The sequence below is a fragment of the Drosophila melanogaster genome, chromosome 3L, assembly GCF_000001215.4.
Source record: "Drosophila melanogaster chromosome 3L".
NCBI lineage: Eukaryota > Metazoa > Arthropoda > Insecta > Diptera > Drosophilidae > Drosophila > Drosophila melanogaster.
In genome coordinates, this window is record NT_037436.4 from 25,857,440 (window position 1) to 25,872,913 (window position 15,474).

At 35.0% G+C, this 15,474-nt stretch overlaps 1 protein-coding gene across 3 annotated transcripts in view; it reads right to left on the reverse strand.

Annotated features, from left to right (window-relative positions):
- Positions 1-15,474, reverse strand: part of l(3)80Fg (lethal (3) 80Fg) — a 215,672-nt gene that overhangs the window by 58,999 nt on the left and 141,199 nt on the right. The gene's annotated exons all lie outside the window — the stretch shown is intronic.

The following is a 15,474-nucleotide window of genomic DNA, read 5'->3' on the forward strand; positions in this document are numbered from 1 at the left end:
CAAATATGAGTCAGGTCGAGAGACAGATAAATGCTGTCGAAATCTTCAATGGAGATCCGAATACTCTACATATCTTTATAACTCGCATCGACTTCATTCTGGCCTTATACCAAACTACTGACGAAAGGCAGAAGTTGATAATTTATGGACACATCGAACGCAATATCAGCGGCGACGTCATCCGTACTCTCGGGACCAACAACTTTACCAGCTGGATTGAACTAAGGACCAGATTGATCCTATATTACAAACCCCAGGCACCGAGTCATCAACTTTTGGAGGATTTTCGGAACATTCAATACAAAGGCAACATCAGGCAGTTTCTGGAGGAAGCCGAGAAAAGACGACAAGTTTTAATGAGTAAGTTAGAACTAGAAAATAACTCAGCTGAAACCGCCTTAAATCGTTTCGGACCTAATCAAACTTACACACCGAATAACTTCCCTCCAACTGGGAACACACAAACCAACAACCCGGTAAAAAGACAACGACCATCAGACAGCGGACAGACTAAAATGAGCATAGAAGAACTAAGATACCAAGAAATGGTATCAAACCAACCCGAATACCCTTACCATTATTACTATCCATACTACCCAGATAACTTCCAACCACAACCATATCCTTATCAAATGGGTTATATCCCAGACCCAACTCAAATCCCTCTCGAACAAGATCATGACACTTCGGACAAAACACAACAAGAACAGACAGCACCAAACGATGACGAATCAGACAATACCAAAGAAGCAGAAAATTTTCGGCTAGTTGCCCCGGATCAAACCAATATATAATTATTAAACATAATGACATAGACTTAAAGTGCCTAATTGACACTGGATCCACCATAAACATGCTTACTTGGAACATTTTCGAAACACCTATACAACAAACCAACCACCTAATTCATACAAGTAATGGCTCGCTAACTATTAACGAGACCACCACTATACCACCCAATAACTACTTTCCTATTGCTCAGGAGTTTCTAATTCACAAATTCTCAGATCATTATGATATGCTGATTGGACGCAAATTGTTGTCTAAAGCTAAAGCCATAATAGATTATCAAAAGAAAACTGCCACCCTCTTCAACAAAGTCTATAAAATAAAAGACACTGAAAAACTTACAGACCAAAATCATGCTCAAGTAGACTCTTCGTTCCCACAAGACCCTACCTTTTTAGAAACCTCCACACTTCAGGAGAATCTGTTCCGACTAAACCATTTAAATGCAGAAGAAAAATACAAATTAACAAACTTACTGACAAGATTCAAAGACATTCAGTTTCACGAGGGCGACAAACTTAGCTTCACAAACCAAGAAAAACATACAATTAATACCACACATAATATTCAAGTTTACTCTAAAATGTATAGCTTCCAACAATCATACGAACAAGAAGTAGAAAGACAAATTCAAGAAATGTTAGAACAAGGCATCATTCGAGAAAGCAACTCACCGTACTGCAGCCCCATCTGGGTAGTACCAAAAAAATTAGATGCTTCCGGACAGCAGAAACTTCGAATAGTCATAGACTACAGGAAGTTGAATGAAATAACAATAAATGACCGATACCCTATGCCAAATATAGACGAAATATTAGGAAAGTTAGGGAGGTCTAATTACTTTACCACCATAGACCTGGCAAAAGGCTTCCATCAAATAGAGATGGATTCAGAATCAATAGCCAAAACGGCTTTCTCTACTAAATACGGACATTACGAATATACTAGAATGCCATTTGGGCTTAAAAACGCCCCAGCTACCTTCCAACGCTGCATGAATAACCTACTTCGTCCGCTTTTAAATAAAAATTGTTTAGTATATCTAGACGATATCATTGTCTTTTCTACCTCTCTAGAGGAACACCTTCAATCCCTTGAAGCAGTCTTCGAGAAATTATCTCAAGCCAACCTTAAACTACAGCTAGATAAATGTGAATTCCTAAGACAAGAAACTACCTTTCTAGGACACGTTATCACTAAAGACGGAATTAAACCAAATCCCGAAAAAATCAAAGCTATACAAGATTACCCACTTCCATCTAAACCTAAAGAAATTAAAGCATTCCTTGGAATCACAGGATACTACAGGAAATTCATACCCAACTTCTCTGACATAGCGAAACCACTGACTAAATGTCTCAAAAAGGGAGTAAAAATAGATACAAAACATAAAGAATATATAGAAGCATTTCAAAAATTAAAATTACTTATTTCCGAAGACCCCATATTAAAAATACCAAATTTTGAAAGAAAATTTGTATTAACAACTGACGCAAGCAATGTAGCATTAGGTGCTGTTCTATCTCAAGATGGACATCCCATTAGCTACATTAGCAGGACCCTAAACGAACATGAAGTTAATTACAGTGCTATAGAAAAAGAACTACTAGCAATAGTATGGGCCACAAAGACCTTTAGACACTACCTGTTAGGACGACATTTCGAAATAGCTTCTGACCATCAACCATTGTGCTGGCTACACAAATTAAAAGAACCTAACTCAAAGCTGACTAGGTGGAAGATTAGATTATCCGAGTACGACTTCGATATAAAATATATCAAAGGAAAGGAAAACCATGTCGCAGACGCACTGTCTAGAATCAAAATAGAACAAGCATTTTTCGGAGAATCTACGCAACATAGCGCAGAAGAAGATAATAGCGACTTAATAGGGTTGTCCGAAAAAGCCATTAATTACCATAAAAGACAAATTATTTTCTCAAAAGGTCCCAATAGTAGTATAGAACACGAAACTTATTTCAAAAAACAAATCATACACATTTCCTACAAAGAAATGACCATAGAAGCAGCCAAACAATATCTACTCAATCACTTTTGCTCAAAGAATAGCGCTCTTTACATCGAAAGCGATGCAGACTTCGAAATGATCCAAAATGCATATACAACAACAATGAATCCGAAATGTACAAAAATTTTCCGAAGCCTCGTTTTATTAAAAAACATCCCTACTTATGCAAGTTTTAAGGAACTAATTCTAAACACCCACGAAAAGCTCTTACACCCCGGAATTCAAAAAACTGTAAAACTCTTTAGTGAGAATTATTACTTCCCCAATAGCCAACTCCTTATCCAGAATATAATCAACGAATGTCAAGTCTGCAACCTAGCCAAAACAGAACACCGTAACACGGAAATGCCAATGAAAATTACCCCTAAACCCGAACATTGTCGTGATAAGTTCGTAATAGACATCTATTCTTCCGAAGGAAACCATTATCTGAGCTGTATCGATATTTACTCTAAATTCGCCACCCTTGAACAGATTAAGACAAAAGACTGGGTAGAATGCAAAAATGCCTTAATGCGCATATTTAATCAATTAGGGAAACCTAAACTTCTCAAAGCAGATCGAGATGGTGCATTCTCCAGCCTAGCCCTCAAACGTTGGCTCGAAACCGAAGAAGTAGAGTTACAACTTAATACTACAAAAACAGGTGTCGCTGACATAGAGAGACTCCACAAAACTATAAACGAAAAAATCCGCATCATAAAAAACTCTGACGACAACGAGACCAAATTAAGTAAAATAGAAACAATCCTTTACATTTACAACCACAAGACCAAACACGATACTACCGGACAAACCCCTGCTCACATATTCATTTACGCCGGACAACCTAACTTAGATACACAAAACAATAAAGAAAAGAAAATTAACGAAATAAATAAGAATAGAACTGAATATAATGTCGACACCAGATACAGAAAAGGACCATTACAAAAAGGAAAATTAGAAGCCCCTTTCAAATTAACAAAGAACGTCGAACAAACCGACGAAGACCATTACAAAATTACTAACAGAAACAGAGAGACACATTACTATAAGACCCAATTTAAAAAACAGAAGAAAACTAATCAACTTCCCATTTTACAGGCCCCTTGTTCACCATAATACTTTTTCTTACTCTTACAAAACTATGCCAAGCCCAGCAACTCCAAATAAACAACATCGACACCGACCACGGATATCTCCTATTCTCTGACAAACCTATTCAAATCCCTTCAGAATACGAACACCACTGTCTCCGCATAAACCTCTTGGATATAGACAACCTAACTCACTATTTTAACACTAAAGTAACCAACTATACACATATCCCCCAAATTAAACTTCTACACAATAAAATGTTAAGGGAACTTAACGCTATAACGTTACACCAGACAAATAGACAGAAACGCGGACTAATCAACATAATGGGATCTGCATTTAAATACCTTTTCGGGACACTAGACAATAACGACCGGATACAAATTCATAACCAATTAGAGTCCGCGACAAAAAACTCAATTAACATACACGAAATGAGCGACATAATTCAACTTATCAATAGTAACATGCAAAAGATCAAAGAATTTGAAGACGAACATAATAACAGAGAACAAATGCTATACGAACTAATACAATTTACCGAATACATTGAAGACATCGCAATGGGAATGCAACTCTCACGACTAGGACTGTTTAACCCAAAATTACTTAACTATGACAAATTAGAAAACGTTGACAGTAGCAACATACTACAGACTAAAACCTCAACCTGGATCAACACTAACCAACTACTTATCATAGCTCATATCCCTACTAAACAAAAAACCATTCATACTATTAACATAATACCCTATCCAGATAATAATGGCTATCAACTTGATCATATAGACAAAGACACTTATTTCGAAGAACAAGATAAAATTTATAACCAGAACTATCAAGAAATTAACAACGAATGTATCAAAAATATTATTAAAAGAACAAATCCAATATGTAACTTTGTCCCTATAACAGTCGAACAAATAATTAAGTATGTAGAACCAAATAGTATCATCACTTGGAATCTAAACAACACTATCATAGAACAAAATTGCCAAGAAATAAATAAAAATGTAACGGTTAACGGCAACAAAATAATAACAATAAAACAACGTAAAATCAAAATAGGAAACATAATACTTAACGAAAACAAGCTAAACCCCGAGATAAACCTTACCCCATTGTACACACCCTTAAGCCTAATAAAAATAAAACCAATAGAACATAAGGACATTGTACAATTAATATCAAATAATAATATCACAGTTTGTATAATAGTATCAATCATAAGCCTCACATCTTGTATTGCTTGTATTTACTTAAAACTAAAAAACAAAATAATCATTGAATCACAAGATGCAAATCCAACTGCATCACCAAGATTACGGGCATCAACACCAATAGAAGGAGTGGAAGCATAAGCTTCCCTTTTAAAGGGAGGGAAGTAACATAATATGCTTCTCATATTACGTTTACATTTTTGCTTACACTTAAGCGCATGATTTGTTGTGCATCCATACCGTTATTTTTCCGTTCTTTTTTATACACATATACTGAAGAGACATTCCCGTTTCTCGCGACTCACTTCGAGCCGATCAAAAACTCTGTACAGTAAGTCTTAAGCCGACAACGAAGAAATAAAGATCTAAAGTAAAAATACCTCGTGTTGATTCTTTCAAATCCGAAACTTCTTTAAAGGCGTTGATCTTAGTCAAACGACGGATCATTTGTTCGACTCGAAAAGTAAAATACGTAAGTATATAATATTGCAAGCATTTAATTGGCGCAGTCGGTAGGATCCAATAAAATAAAAGACGTACCTTTTAGTACGGTACTGATCAACTGAAGAATATGCTATACGACTAGCTATCCAAGATCAGCGAATTAAAATAGTGATTCGAAAATATTTTAGAGATCCGCAAAAGAATCTACGTGAAAGTAGTATTCAAAATAAAATCCCGTGCGGTCGGAAACAAAAATTAATTTAAATTTTTAATTCCGAAACTTAAAACCAAGTTTAAAGAAAACTTAAAACCCAGTTTAAAGAAAACTTAAAACCAAGTTTAAAGAAGAGTTAAAAGCAAACTTAAAACCAAAATAAACTCCAGAAAACAAAAGACATCATGGCAGTCCCACAACTCTCAGAAACACATCTAAACCAACTGCTAAACCTAATCAAAGAATTAAATTACTACGATGGCGCAAATTACTACCTGGCAAATTATCTGGATTCGTCAACCAAGTGGAACAATTGCTTAGTTTATACCCAACACAGGAAGCCAGACAGGCACACGTCATATATGGAGCAGTGAAGCGGTTATTAGTGGATTCAGCTTTAGAAGTCGTAACCCAGGAAAGAGCTAACACATGGCTGGACATGAAGAAATCACTGGCAATGGCATTTAAAGACCATAGACCCTATGTAACACTCATCAGACAATTAGAAGACATATCATACCCAGGAAGTATCTGGAAGTTTATAGAAAAACAGAAACACAATACTGGATTATGTTCGATAAGTTAGAATTAGAAAGTGACCCTGTTGATAAATCGAATTATACCGAAATGTTAAAAAAAAACCGTTAAATCAGTAATAGATCGAAAACTGCCGGATAGAATTTATATGTCTTTGGCACGTAAAGATATTGATACCATTTATAAATTAAAACAAGCATCAATGGAATTAGGCCTTTATGATGCTATTCCAGAAAATCACCGTTCTAATAGAACCGAAATGAACAAACGTAGGAACAGGGGCAACTATAATCAAAATAATAATCAAAAATATTACAATAATAGAAATCACAACTACAGTAATTATTATCCTAGCACGAATCAGAATCATAATACACAACCACCTCAAAATTCGACTCAACCTATGACAAATCAAAACCAGTATTCACCGCGTTTCATACCGAATAATCAAAGAGGGAATTATTATGAATTTAGACGAGACTTAACAGAAGCTCAGCTGAACAACCCACTTAATAACACCCTTAATTTCCAACCTTCGACATCAAATAATGCCAAATGCCTTGACCCAAAACAAAAGAATGATTTCGCTCTAGTGGACAGAATCAAACCAAAAATGCAAAAGGTTAAGACCGCACCTAAGTGCTTTAAACCAAAGCATCAACAGCAGAAGAAGGAGACTGCATTACCCAAATGCCTCATTTCAAATGTTGTTAAAGACACAGTGGACAATGATGTAACACATCTCGATCCCATGTCCGTTGACAACGATATAGTCAACTTCGCGATAAACAATGAGTTTTGCGAATGTAACGAGTATAGACTCGAACACTTAAATGTAGAAGAAGTTGAATGTTTAAAGAAGGTCCTATACGAATATAGAGACATTCAGTACAAAGAGGGCGAAAATTTGACTTTCACCAGTACTATTAAACATGTCATCCAAACTCAACACGAAGACCCAGTATACCGTAAACCCTACAAGTACCCTCAAAGCGTTGACCAAGAAGTCAACAAACAAATTAAAGAAATGTAAAAACAAGGGATTGTTCGAAAATCGAAGTCCCCTTATTGCTCTCCTATTTGGGTGGTCCCCAAGAAGGCAGACGCCTCTGGGAAACAAAAATTCAGGTTGGTAGTCGATTACAGGAATCTAAATGAGATAACTGTTAACGAAAAATTTTCCACTCCCCGAATGGATGAGATATTGGACATATTAGGTAGATGCCAATACTTTACAACTATAGATCTAGCCAAGGGTTTTTGACCAAATCCAAATGGATGAAAATTCTATTTCAAAAACAGCTTTTTAAACTAAGCATGGGCATTATGAATATACTCGTATGCCTTTTGGTTTAAAAAAAGCTCCAGCTACTTTTCAGAGATGCATGAATAATCTTCTGGAATATTTAATCTACAAAGACTGTTTAGTCTATTTAGACGACATTATTGTTTATTCCACTTCATTGGAAGAACACATTTTATCCCTAAAGAAAGTCTTTGAAAAACTGAGAGACGCTAATTTAAAGTTGCAACTAGATAAATGTGAATTCATGAATTCATTCACAACAAATGGCATCAAACCAAATCCAAATGAAACTAAAGCAATTACAAATTTTCCATTATCCAAGACACCTAAGCAAATAAAATCATTTTTGGAATTATGTGGATTCTATCGCAAGTTTATTCCTAACTTTGCCAAAATAGTTAAACCCATGACCCTCAAATTAAAGAAAGGTGCTATAATAGACACCAAATGTAAAGACTACATCGAATCATTTGAAAGACTAAAGGTTTTGATAACTTCAGACCCGATATTAATCTATCCTGATTTTTTAAAACCCTTTTCTCTGACAACTGATGCCAGCAATGTAGCTATTGGTGCAGTGTTATCACAGAATCACAAGCCAGTTTGTTATGCCAGTAGAACGCTAAACGAACATGAAATCAACTATGCTACGATTGAAAAAGAATTGTTATCTATAGTTTGGGGTACAAAATATTTCAGGTCATACCTATTTGGTAGGCCATTTGAAATATTAAGTGATCACAAGCCACTGGTATGGCTCAACAACATTAAAGAACCAAACATGAAATTGCAAAGATGGAAAATAAAACTCAATGAATTTGATTACAAAATCAAATATCTTCCAGGCAAAGAAAACCATGTCGCGGATGCTCTTTCCCGCACGAAAATAGAAGAAGTTATGGTTGTCGAGGTCGCAAACAGCGCAGACGTGCCAGTGAAGATAATCTAAATTACATATCTATAACAGAAAGGCCATAAATTTCTTCTCTAGACAAATAGAGATAGAAAAAGGCGACAACGATACAACGAGGGTAAAACAAACATCACAAAATTAAAGTATAAAATAATCTATAAAGAAATGACACCTGAACTCGCCAAAAACCTCATTAAGGAATATGTGTGTACCAAAAAGAGTGCACTTTATTTCCCTAATGACGCAGATTTTCTGATCTTCCAGAGGGCATTTACCGAAATTATAAGCCCTAACAACTTCACAAAACTTTTAAGAAGCACCAAAAAGTTAATTGATATACCAACGTATGCAGAATTCAAAGGTTTAATCTTAAAGAAACATAAAGAACTTTTACATCCGGGTATAGAAAAAACAATCAATTTATTTAAAGAAGAATATTACTATCCTGATAGTCAAAAGCTTATTCAAAACATTATCAATGAATGTGAAATTTGTAATCTGGCAAAAGCAGAGCATCGAAACACGAAATTGACATATGAAACAACACCGGAAATATTTAACACAAGAGAAAAATACGTGATAGATTTTTATCTCACGGTGAACCAGATCTTCTTATCTTGCATTGATTTCTATTCGAAATTTGCATCACTAGTTTAAGTAAAAAGTAGAGATTCGCTAGAAGCAAAAATAGCCATTACTAAAATATTCAATGATATGGGAAAACCGCAAGAAATTAAAGCAGATAAAGACTCAGCTTTTATGTGTATAGACTTACAAAATTGGTTAAGATTTGAAGGTGTACAAATTTCTATAACGACTAGCAAAAATGGTATATCTGACATAGAGGGATTCCACAAGACCGTAAACTAAAAACTAAGAATCATTGGTAGCGAGCCAAATATTGAAGATAGGTGCACAAAATTCGAAACAATTCTATACATATACAATCATAAAACTAAACATAATAGTACCAAAAGATTTCCAGCAGACATTTTCCTATATGCAGGCAGCCCGGAGTTTAATGTACAACAAAATAAAATCGATAAGATAGAATACCTCATTAGGAATAGGCACGATTTCGAAGTTGATACACAATATAGACAGGCCTCACTTGTAAAAAGTAAAATAACCAATCCATTCAAAAGGACAGGAAGGATTGAACAAGTAGATGATAAACATTTCGAAGAAACAAACCGTGGCAGGAAAATCGTTCACTATAAGTCAAAATTTAAGAAACAGAAAAAATTTAATAAGAGCAAATATGATAATTCCAGACCAACCAAAGAAGCACAAAGTACACAACATACTTCTAATAATGCTTAGTTGCATACTATCACTTATCACCATGGTCAAGTGCAACAATATAGAAGTAAATCCAATTAGCGCGAAGAATGGATATCTTATATTCCGAACAGGAACAATGGAGATTCCAACCAGCTATGAATACCATTATTTAAGCATAAACATAACAAAGACCATGCTCGTGTTCGAAGATATAGTAAATGAAGCAAACAACTATCCTAATGTACCACAAATACAATATTTAGTCGACAAATTAAAATGAGAAATAAATGGGTTAAGAATTATTAGTCGAAGTAAAAGAGGTCTTTTAAACGTAGTAGGAAAAGCATACAAATACTTATTCGGCACATTAGATGAGGATGACAGAGAAGAGTTAGAAGAAAAAATAAACAACATGTCAGAAGACTATGTAAAAACCCATGACCTAAACACGATTATAGATGTAATCAATAGTGGTATAGATATAATTAATAAGCTCAAAGTAGATAAAGAACAACACCAACAAAGTGCAGTACTAATATTTAACATACAGCAATTTACAGAATATATAGAAGACATAGAATTGGGTATGCAATTAACCAGACTAGGAATTTTCAATCCAAAGTTACTAGAGCATGACTATTTAAAACATGTAAATTCAGAAAAAATGCTAAAGATAAAAACGTCAACTTGGCTTAAAACAGACACGAACGAAATTTTGATTATTTCCCATGTTCCTAGCGAAGTCACCAAAGTTCCAATATTTCAAATAGTTCCGTACCCAGATGAACATAATTATATTCTAACCGAGCAAATATTCGATAAATTCTACATATTTGATAACCAAGTATTCCATAAAGATACCAGTAGGGTAATATTCGACAAATGTATAATTGGAATCATCAAGCAAGAGCAAACTCAATGTAAATATATTAAAACACATAAAAATTACCAAATAAATTATATAGAACCAAATATACTATTAACATGGAATATTCCTGAAACAGCTGTTAACCAAGACTGTATAAACAATAAAATATTAATATCAGGAAACAACATCATTAAAATTAAAAATTGTACCATGCAAATAGATGAATTCTTAATCTCTAATAATCTAGCAGACTTTACACAAACAATTTATATCACAAACAATGTAACACGTCTAGAACCAATAAATCACTTACAAACGAGAGAAATGATAGAATCCCATGTAAAACACTATAACTTTTTCCAAATTATATGCATTACAACGTTCGTCATAATGATAATTAGTTTGACTCTGTATGTAGCATATAAGTTTTAAAATATACCTAAGAAAATGATTGTCAATTATCGTAAGCAAAAAGAACACACGCACCTTGAAAATAATGTCAATGAAAATATTTAACAAGGAAATAATATTACATTATACCCAAATTTAACGACCTGAGGACAGGCCAAATTCAAAGGTTGGAGGAGTGACATACCCATAAGTCCCAAAGACTTAAGCATATGCCTACATACTAATACACTTACAACATTACACCCCAATACAACATACACTACTAGCGATGTACCCAACATATACCAGATAAGAATAAGATTGTTATATGATCCTCGAGAATGGAAAAAACCCCAATTCTAGATAAGTCACCCACTGGTAGACCAAACATCCGTCTCCTAATTTAAACAATTCCTTGCTTAAGCCTCACCCCATCGTCACGTTCCCACGTTCAAAGCTCGGACCCACAATCCCGAAAAACAAAAGTATCGATGTCAATAAACAAATTATAAGAATATGAGAGCACTTGTATCCATGAGCAAATGCACTTGAATCCAAGAGAAACCCAAAGCATTTTCTCTTCACGATCAGAATCCTAAAGTCTAAAGTCCATATTAGAAAAGCTCGATACCGAGGCTTGAACGTCAATCAAATCAGAATAATTATCAGAGTTCAGTTTGAGACCAAATTGTAAAAGGTCGGTGTTCTTCTCAAATAAAAAGTTTTGTAATCATTTAGTGAAATAAAAATTATATTTTTTCACTTATAAATATTGCAAGCATTTAATTATATATATATTTATAATAAAATAAATAATATACAGCAGCACCCTGTCCGGTCTGGAAGGTGAGCTGAAGGGCAAGTTCTACCCCCTGACTGGCATGGAGAGGGCCGTCCAGCAGCAGCTGATCGACGACCACTTCCTGTTCGAACCTCCGCCATAAATATTGTCCATATAATTGATCTTAATGTCATAGAAAATACAATTGACAAATTATCCTATAACATTGAAAATGAATTAAAAACTAACAGTTTGTACCCTCCACTACACCATGAAATAACTCAAACTTTCACTGCATACCACACTATTACTTTAAAATTTAATACACGTCATACTAGATCTATTAATTGGATCGGTTCGGCATGGAAGTACGTGGCAGGAAGCCCTGATCACGATGACTTAGTTACAATAGAATAAGCACTTAACAATATAATTTCAAATAACAACGAACAGGTCAGTAGGTAGCTTGAGCAAAGACTTAATAAACTAACAAAAATAACAAACGATCTTACAAATTCAATAAAAAAGGACAGTTTCCTAAGTAATGAAATATCGATAAGCTTACAAAACCAGGCTAGGATTATAAAGGATGAAACCAATAACATTAAATATGCAACACTTTGCAAGATTGAATATAGTAAATACATTGCTTTTAAGTAAAAAAGAGTTAAAACAAGTTGATGAAATAAATATTCAAATTCGGTAAATTGTCACAATTGTCAATTGAAAAGAATTTTCAGATGTATCGATTTTCCAAAATAAAACTATACTCATTTATATTGTAAAAGTACTCAAAATTGAAGAAAAAAAATATCAGAAGATAATACTAAAACCTGTTGTAAAAAATAATGTCATAGTGCATATCTAAACGAAAATTGAATTTTCCTTTTTCATAAAGAACTATACGGAATACAAAAAGATTGTAAAACATTTAATAATATAAAAATATGTAATAAGAACCAAATTGTTAATTTAAGTAAAAAAACTAGTTCAGGCCAAGAACGCAGCATGCGACTTCAGCAACGCTGACCATATAAGGAAGATAGAAAGAGTTGGCGACGGCATAATAATACTTAACAATTTCAATGGAACAGTCACTTGGAAAGACACTAATACCAAGTTAGTGGGCACATACGTAGTTCATTAAATGACAAGGAGTTTGAAAATATAGAAATAACTGTAATGAAACCGGGAACCCCGATCATCCAAATAACGCCAGCAGAAGTTGAAGCAGCATCAACAACACTGAACATCTAAGTCATCTAAATGTTCAAACCACAATAGATCGGGTCACCCTCATCTCGCTATTTGGACTGGTTTTATTAATAAGTTGGATATTTCACGCCTACGGTCGAAAAAAGAAGAATATTATACTACAGATGGCCCCTAGTTCACAGATCAAGGACCTTGACCAAGGGAATAAACAAAAGGAGGTACAACCAAAAAACTTCCGGAGCTTGATCCACAAATACAGTTCAACAACATTCCATACTTCTGATGCCTGCTTGAGGACAAGCAGAAATTAAGGAGGGAGGAGTTAACTACAAAAATTGCACAACCTATCTAAGCTCGCTACATTGTAATAAAATGCTGATGCGTGCAACCTAAATTCCCCTTCCACTGCCTCTACAGCGAACACGCCATACGCTGCTGACCATTTTCCAAAACTTCTCACTCAGCAGTTTCTTGTAGCTGCAGCCTTGTCGCCGCTACAACTGTCGCCGACGCCGCTGCAGCCAACTCAGCTTAGCTTAGGGATATCATTAATCTAAGTAATCAGTCACAATCTTACATATAAATAAAGAACACCGAAATTACTTTGAAGTGTTTAATTTATAAAACATTAACTTGTATTCAAACGTACGTTGCGAAGGAGAAAATGCAGGAGAAATGCTCGTTGAATGTTGATGGTTCGTCCCAAATACAAGAAAGTAGAACAGCTGACTCGCACCAGTAGTAACATTTTCCTTTAATACTTTAAGTTCAACCAATTAAACAATTAATGTGTCTGCAGCGGGACTGCCCTCTAGAAACGATGTTTTCACAGGTTCTATAAGCTTCGACGCTGGTATCTTCAATTCACAGCTAGGCAAAAGAGACAAATGATAAAAGGTGGCATGAAAAATGTGTCCAAAGCTACTGTAATCAGTCTCGTAATTCCTAATCTTGCGTCCTACAATCTTAGACTTTGTTGTTACTGGGCAATTCAAACCAATAGGATCATAGAAACGCAGCGTTTTTTAAGAAAACGAATCCATCATGAAAACTTCAAGTAACATTCCATACAATCTTCCGAAGTACCAGACTGAAGGAGTACTTTAAGATCTAGCTGGGGTTTCTAAATAGACGGAACAAACATGGAAAACAATACTAAAGCCGGGCCATTGGAGCGACTGCAGCCTCCGGAAACAACACAGCAAACCCTGACTGGCGCTAATTTATAAATCTAAACGCCGTGGGTGATAAAAATATGAGTCCGCGAGTTGAAGGTTGCAGAAGGATGCTGTATATGAAGTTTCTTAACTATCAGATACCCGTTACTTAGCTACTTTGAATGCGAACACGAAATTTGTTCATTCTTCTGGGATATCGATAGATATTGGAGAAAAAATAAGAAAAAATTTAGAAAGTGTTGGCGTGAACGGTTTTAGGGGGTTTGAGTGGGCGTGGCAAAAAGTTTTTTGGCAATTCGATAGAAATTTACAAGACTAATAAAATTATGAAAAAATAAAGAACATTTTTTTTAAATGTGGGCGTGGCATGTTTGTGCTGTTCTAAGACGTTAGAGTGGGTGTGGCAAAAAGTTTAAACTGAAAACAGTTGTCAGAAGAGACGACAGATGACTTCAGCAGGGTTCTGCTGGTTCGATATCATTCAATAAGGCGGACAACAGATGCCTAGTTGTTGAAACTCCACGCTTCCACTCACGATTGTGTGAACAAATCGCATGGAGTGAAAACGTAAAGCTGGTGACAAAGAAACTACATGCTTTAGGAGAACAGCAATTGAGAATGATTTTAGACTGAGTGAAAATTCATAAAAGCAAATACCCCTAATCGGCCAACTTTTGGGTTTAGTAGCGTCGGGCCACTGCAGGTATCCAGAGAATGCCTTTAACAAACTCAGACCGCAAGGTCGGTTAGCATTTGATTTATGTTTTATTCTATAAGTAAATCGGTTTACAATCGTTTAAATGTTCTTAATTCACGTACCGCAATATTCTCTCTTGGATAGTGCAACTCAGACTCACTTTGCCCACCAAGCTTAATCTTTCTTTAAGGTAAAACCAGATACGACATACATTCAAATACATACAAAAAATATTATGATACCGATCCAAATTATCGGCAATATCGATAGAGGGATAATTCGTTCCGCGACAAGAAGGAAAAGCTAAACAATTTTTGAGCCCGGACCTCAAGAGTTGTTATTACAGGACAAAGACAAAAACGGCGTTTACAGCAGGCGAAGGACGAATACGTGAGAGTCAGCTGAATTTAATTAATCAATCACCAAAAAATAACTATTGTGTGAGTGGTTTAGTATTTCAGGCGTTACTTATTTGGGAATAAAGTTTAAAGTAAATAAAGTAAAAGCAATTAGTGCACCCAAATAGGAA